This window comes from Henckelia pumila, chromosome 2 (assembly GCF_033568475.1).
Source record: "Henckelia pumila isolate YLH828 chromosome 2, ASM3356847v2, whole genome shotgun sequence".
Classification (NCBI taxonomy): Eukaryota; Viridiplantae; Streptophyta; class Magnoliopsida; order Lamiales; family Gesneriaceae; genus Henckelia; species Henckelia pumila.
Window position 1 is genome coordinate 159,467,379 of NC_133121.1, and position 5,108 is coordinate 159,472,486.

Sequence of the window (5,108 nt, forward strand, 5' to 3'; positions counted from 1 at the left end):
CTTCACCTTTGGGTGGAGGAATTATTTCTGTCAGATTACTCAGGAACTGTGAACTTTGTTTTGAGATAAATTTGTTAGAGTTCGACTGTATTGTACTTGGGCTCTCAGATTTTGACTGTATTGTTGGTATAGATGCTTTAACCAAGTACAGGGCAACGGTCGATTGTTTTCTGAAGGTTGTCAGATTCAGACCTGAAATGGCAGACGAGTGGAAATTCTTCGGTAAGGGTTCGCGATCTAGAATTCCTTTGATTTTTGTGTTATAATTGACTCGTTCGTTACAGAGAGGTGTAGAGGGATTTTTGGTTTATGCAGTTGATGTACTGAAATCTAGCCCTGATTTGGTTGGTATATCAGTGGTTAGAGAATCTGCTGATGTGTTTCCGGAAGATATTCCATTATTGTCGCCTATTCGAGAGATCGAATTCAGCATTGATTTATTGTCAGGTACTCAACCTATTTCCAATGCTCCATATCGTATGGCACTTATTGAATTGAGAGAATTGAAGGAGCAGCTTGGGGATTTGATTGCCAAGGGATACATCAGACATAGTGTATCGCCTTGGGGTGCTCCTGTTCTGTTTGTTCGGAAGAAGGATGGTTCTATGCGGCTTTGTATCAACTACCGTCAACTGAATCAGGCTACAGTCAAGAACAGGTATCATTTACCCCAAATAGATTACCTTTTTGATCAGCTGCAGGGTTCTTCTATCTATTTGAAGATTGATGTGAGGTCAGGTTATCATCAGCTGAGAGTGCGTGAGGAAGATGTTCCTAAGACCGCATTCAGAACGAGGTATGGTCATTTCGAGTTTATAGTCATGTCGTTTGGTTTGACTAACGCTCCAGCGGTTTTTATGGGTTTGATGAACCGTATATTTCAGCGATATTTAGATGAGTTTGTTATTATCTTCATCGATGATATTATTATCTATTCGAAGAACCGTACTGACCATGCAGAGCATTTGAGGACCGTCTTGCAGATTTTGCGAGTTGAGCAGTTGTTTGCAAAGCTGTTTAAGTGTGAATTCTGGTTGGATCGAGTTGTCTTTCTCGGTCACATTATTTCTGGAGATGGGATTTCTGTCGATCCTAGAAAGATTGAAGCGGTTATGAATTGTCCTAGACCGACATCAGTACCTGAGATCCGAAGCTTTATGGGTTTAGCTGGTTATTATCGCCGATTCATCGAGGGATTCTCGTATATTGTCAAGCCGATTACCCACCTGACTCAGAATAAGCCGATTACTATTCAATACGAGCCGGAGTTGTTTATTGCGATCAAAGAAGCACAGAAGTCTGAACAAAGCACTCAGATTTCAGTAGAAAAAGTCAGATCTGGGCATCAGTCTGAATTCCAGGTTAGAGATGATGTTTTGTTTGTGAATAACCGTATTGGTGTGCCTGATATTTCGGAGTTGAGGCTGTGTATTCTTCGAAAGGCTCATTGCAGTCGGTTCAGTATTCATCCTGGAGGCCGTAAGATGTATAACGATCTGAAGAATCATTTTTTGTGGAAGAGAATGAAGAGCGATATTGCGAGGTTTGTATCTCGATGTTTGAACTGTCAGCAAGTGAAAGCAGAGAGGAAGAGACCGGGTGGTCTGTTGCACAGTCTATCTGTTCCTGAATGGAAGTGGGATCACATTTCTATAGATTTCGTCACGAAGCTACCGCGATCTGTTCGAGGATGCGATGCTATTTGGGTAGTGATTGACAGATTGACGAAGTCTGCTTGTTTTATTCCGTACAGGATGACGTATCTTCACGATCAGATGGCTGAGTTGTATGTTAGCAATGTTGTGAGATTGTTTGGTGTGCCGAAATCGATCGTTTCAGACCGAGACCCTAGATTCACTTCGCACTTTTGGCACAATCTTCAGGAGGCACTTGGTACTCGATTGCATTTGAGTATAGCTTATCATCCTCAGACCAACGGACAGTCAGAGCGGACTATCCAGACGTTAGAGGATATGCGTTGAGCAGTAGTGCTAGACTTTGGCACTAGTTGGCAAGATTCTTTGCCTCTTGTCGAGTTCTCTTACAACAACAGCTTCCAAGAGAGTATCGGTATGGCGCCTTTTGAGGCATTGTACGGCAAGAAGAGCCGATCTCCGTTGTTTTGGGATGATGTGTCCGAGTCGCCTGATTTGGGACCGGATATGCTTAGAGATATGGCAGAGAAAGTTAAGATCATTCAGTTGAGAATGAAGTCAGATCAGGATAGACAGGCAAAGTATGCGAATGTGAGACGTAAACCTCTGAGTTTCGAGCAGGGAGACCGAGTTTTTCTTAATATTTCTCCTTTCAGAGGCACTGTCAGATTTGGTAAGAAAGAGAAGTTATCTCCGAGATTCATCGGACCGTACGAGATTTCCGAGAAGTTAGGAGATCTCCCCTACAGACTTGCACTTCCTCCGTCTTTATCTGGTATTCAAGACGTTTTTCACGTCTCTATGTTTCGAAAGTATCATCCAGATCCTTCTCACATTCTTCAACCTGATGATGCCGAGCTAGTCGAGATTCTAAGCTACTTTGAGCGACCGATTCAGATCCTTGATCGGAAAGAGAAGCAGCTCAGAACCAAGTTGATTCCTTTGGTGAAATTGCAGTGGAGCCGTCACGGAGTCAAGGAAGCGACATGGGAGACATAATCTGACATGAGACAGCGTTTTTCTGAGTTATTCGGATGACGTGAGTTCTTCTTACTGTATTTTGTATTGTATGTGTACTTGGCAATAGGTGGGGCAGGATCGAGTCAGCGAAGACCTGGTTAGAATCAAGAGGGAGAGATAGTAGTGGGACTCGGTTTAGAAGTTGTGTCAGCATGTCTATCTAGTTTATGTTGGAACATGTTTAGATCTCGAACTTCGTTGTTTATGTTGTATCGAATATGCGAGCTTTATGGTTAAAATGTTGTCGTTGCATGTTCTATTCTTTTGAAGAGTTGATCAACCCTAGAACTTCATGTATTATTTGGAGAGATTGTGATTGTAATGCATGATTATGATTTGAATGTATTGGATTTGAGTTTTATCAAGTTTTTGCTGTATTTTTGCTTCTGTACTGTCACCGCTCGATTGATGAGATTTGACCGATCGAACGAGTGACATTTTTCCATGTTTCTGTTCTTGATTCAGGGTGCCCGCTCGATCGATGGTTTTTGACCGATCGAGCGGTGCTGGTTTTTACCCGGGCAGAAATTTGAAACTTTTTGGCTCGCTCGATCGGTTGAATTCTACCGATCGAGCGAGGCACCCTTTAAAAAAAATTATTATTGTTTTTAGTCTTGGATCTTGTATACTTAATTGTTGCTTAATCTGAGATTAGTTATTTATAACCGAGGTCTCACACATCCTCATTGGAGCATTCAACCCATTATAGAATAATTCAATCTGCTCCCAATCTGAAAATTTATGATTCGGGCATCACCTCAACAAGTCCTTGTAACGCTCTCATGCCTCATATAGCTGCTCACAATCATTCTGCCTGAAAGTGTTGATCTCTATCTTCAGTTGGGTGGATTTGGCAGGTGGAAAATATTCTGCAAGAGACTTGACTGTCATGTCCTCCCAAGTAGTTATGCTTCTCAACAATAGTGATTATAACCAACATCTAGATTGATCCCTGAGAGAGAAAGGAAACAAACGCAATCTAATAATGTCTTCAGAAACCCCATTAATTTTTACCGTGTCTGTTATCTCCAGGAATGTCCTCAGATCCAGATGAGGATCAGCAATAGCACTTCCATTGAACTAGTTCTGCTGAACCATGTTGATCAATGCACGCTTAAGCTCAAAGTTGTTGGTATTAATAGTTCCACGAGCTATTCCATAGTGGTGAGACTGCACTACGAGCCTGAAGTGATATCTAATTGGCACCAAAGGATGTGTATTATTCTCAGCCATATCTTTCTATAGTAACCCATCTCCAAATTAAGTTAATCAAGCGCCTAATTATGTTAAATGGCTAAAACATGATTAAGGGGTCTTAAAAGGGCCCAAAATAAGTTTTGGGTTTTGGGTAGTTCAGACGGTCCGAACAGATCGGAGCCTAGTTTGGAGGCCCCGTGCAGATCAGACGCTCCGAAAGGAGATCGGACGATCCAATCTCATCCGGATAAGTGGATAAGGATTTGATTGGACAGGATGCTAAGATCGGATGCTCTGAAGGCTGGATCGGACACTCCGATCGTATTTCTTCAGCAATAACGTCACAAGCCTGGACACGTGTTCGGAGGGGGTTTCTTGGAGAGTTCGGACGGTCCGATCTCAGGGTTCGAACGGTCCGATCTCAGGGTTTGGACGGTCCGAACTGTGTCTATAAATAGAGGGCCAAGGGTTCAATTTCAGATGCACCTTCTAAATCCTCTCTCTCGTTCTTAGCTCTTTCTAGTCAATATTAGGGGTTTCTAGGCGTCATATTGAGAATCCAGGAGTGGCGAAGCTCTTCGGGGACATCAGCAGAGCTGTGCCTAAGTCTTGAGGCAGTCGCCATCAGTTGGCTGACTACGGACGCAAATATAAATTTGGATCCCTATAGAGATTATGGAGTATGTAATATCTTAGTTAAGTATTTTAGAGCACAATAAGTGATATAGTGATAATTGCTTATCGACGTGGATTGTGAGTACCTGGACTTCTAGGGTTGCTAGGGTACTTGGGTTTTCTCTATAGAGGTACGGATGTATTATCCGAGATACCAGGTTGAATATACATGTATTATGTTTGCATGTTTTGTGTGGCATTATTATGTGCATTGATATTATGCGGCATGCATGTACACGTTGAGCTTTATGCCTTGATATTGCATAGCCTGTAGTAGGGGTCGCTCAGCCTCGTATTTTTAGTGGATGGATTCCATGGATTTGGATCCGGATATATCCACGAGTTTTATGGTATGGGAGCCACCTCCTGATGCGCAGCCCAGCGTGCTACATACCATGGCTCCTTGACTGAGTAGTACTTTCTGGATAGGTTTTCCAGTACCCTTCATATTGCATGTGCATGCATGGTATATGTATATTAGTACTTCTGTACTGAGCTTTTATGCTCACGTCCAAGTTTTTTGTGTTGGACACCCTATTCGATGGGGCATGACTTAGGTTG

At 42.5% G+C, this 5,108-nt stretch overlaps 1 non-coding gene across 1 annotated transcript; it reads left to right on the forward strand.

Moving 5' to 3' along the window:
* Positions 1-3,411: 3,411 nt before the first annotated feature.
* On the forward strand, positions 3,412-3,517 carry LOC140885855 (small nucleolar RNA R71). The gene has a single exon (XR_012151269.1). It is a non-coding gene; the product is annotated as a small nucleolar RNA R71 (small nucleolar RNA).
* The last annotated feature ends 1,591 nt before the right edge of the window (positions 3,518-5,108 follow it).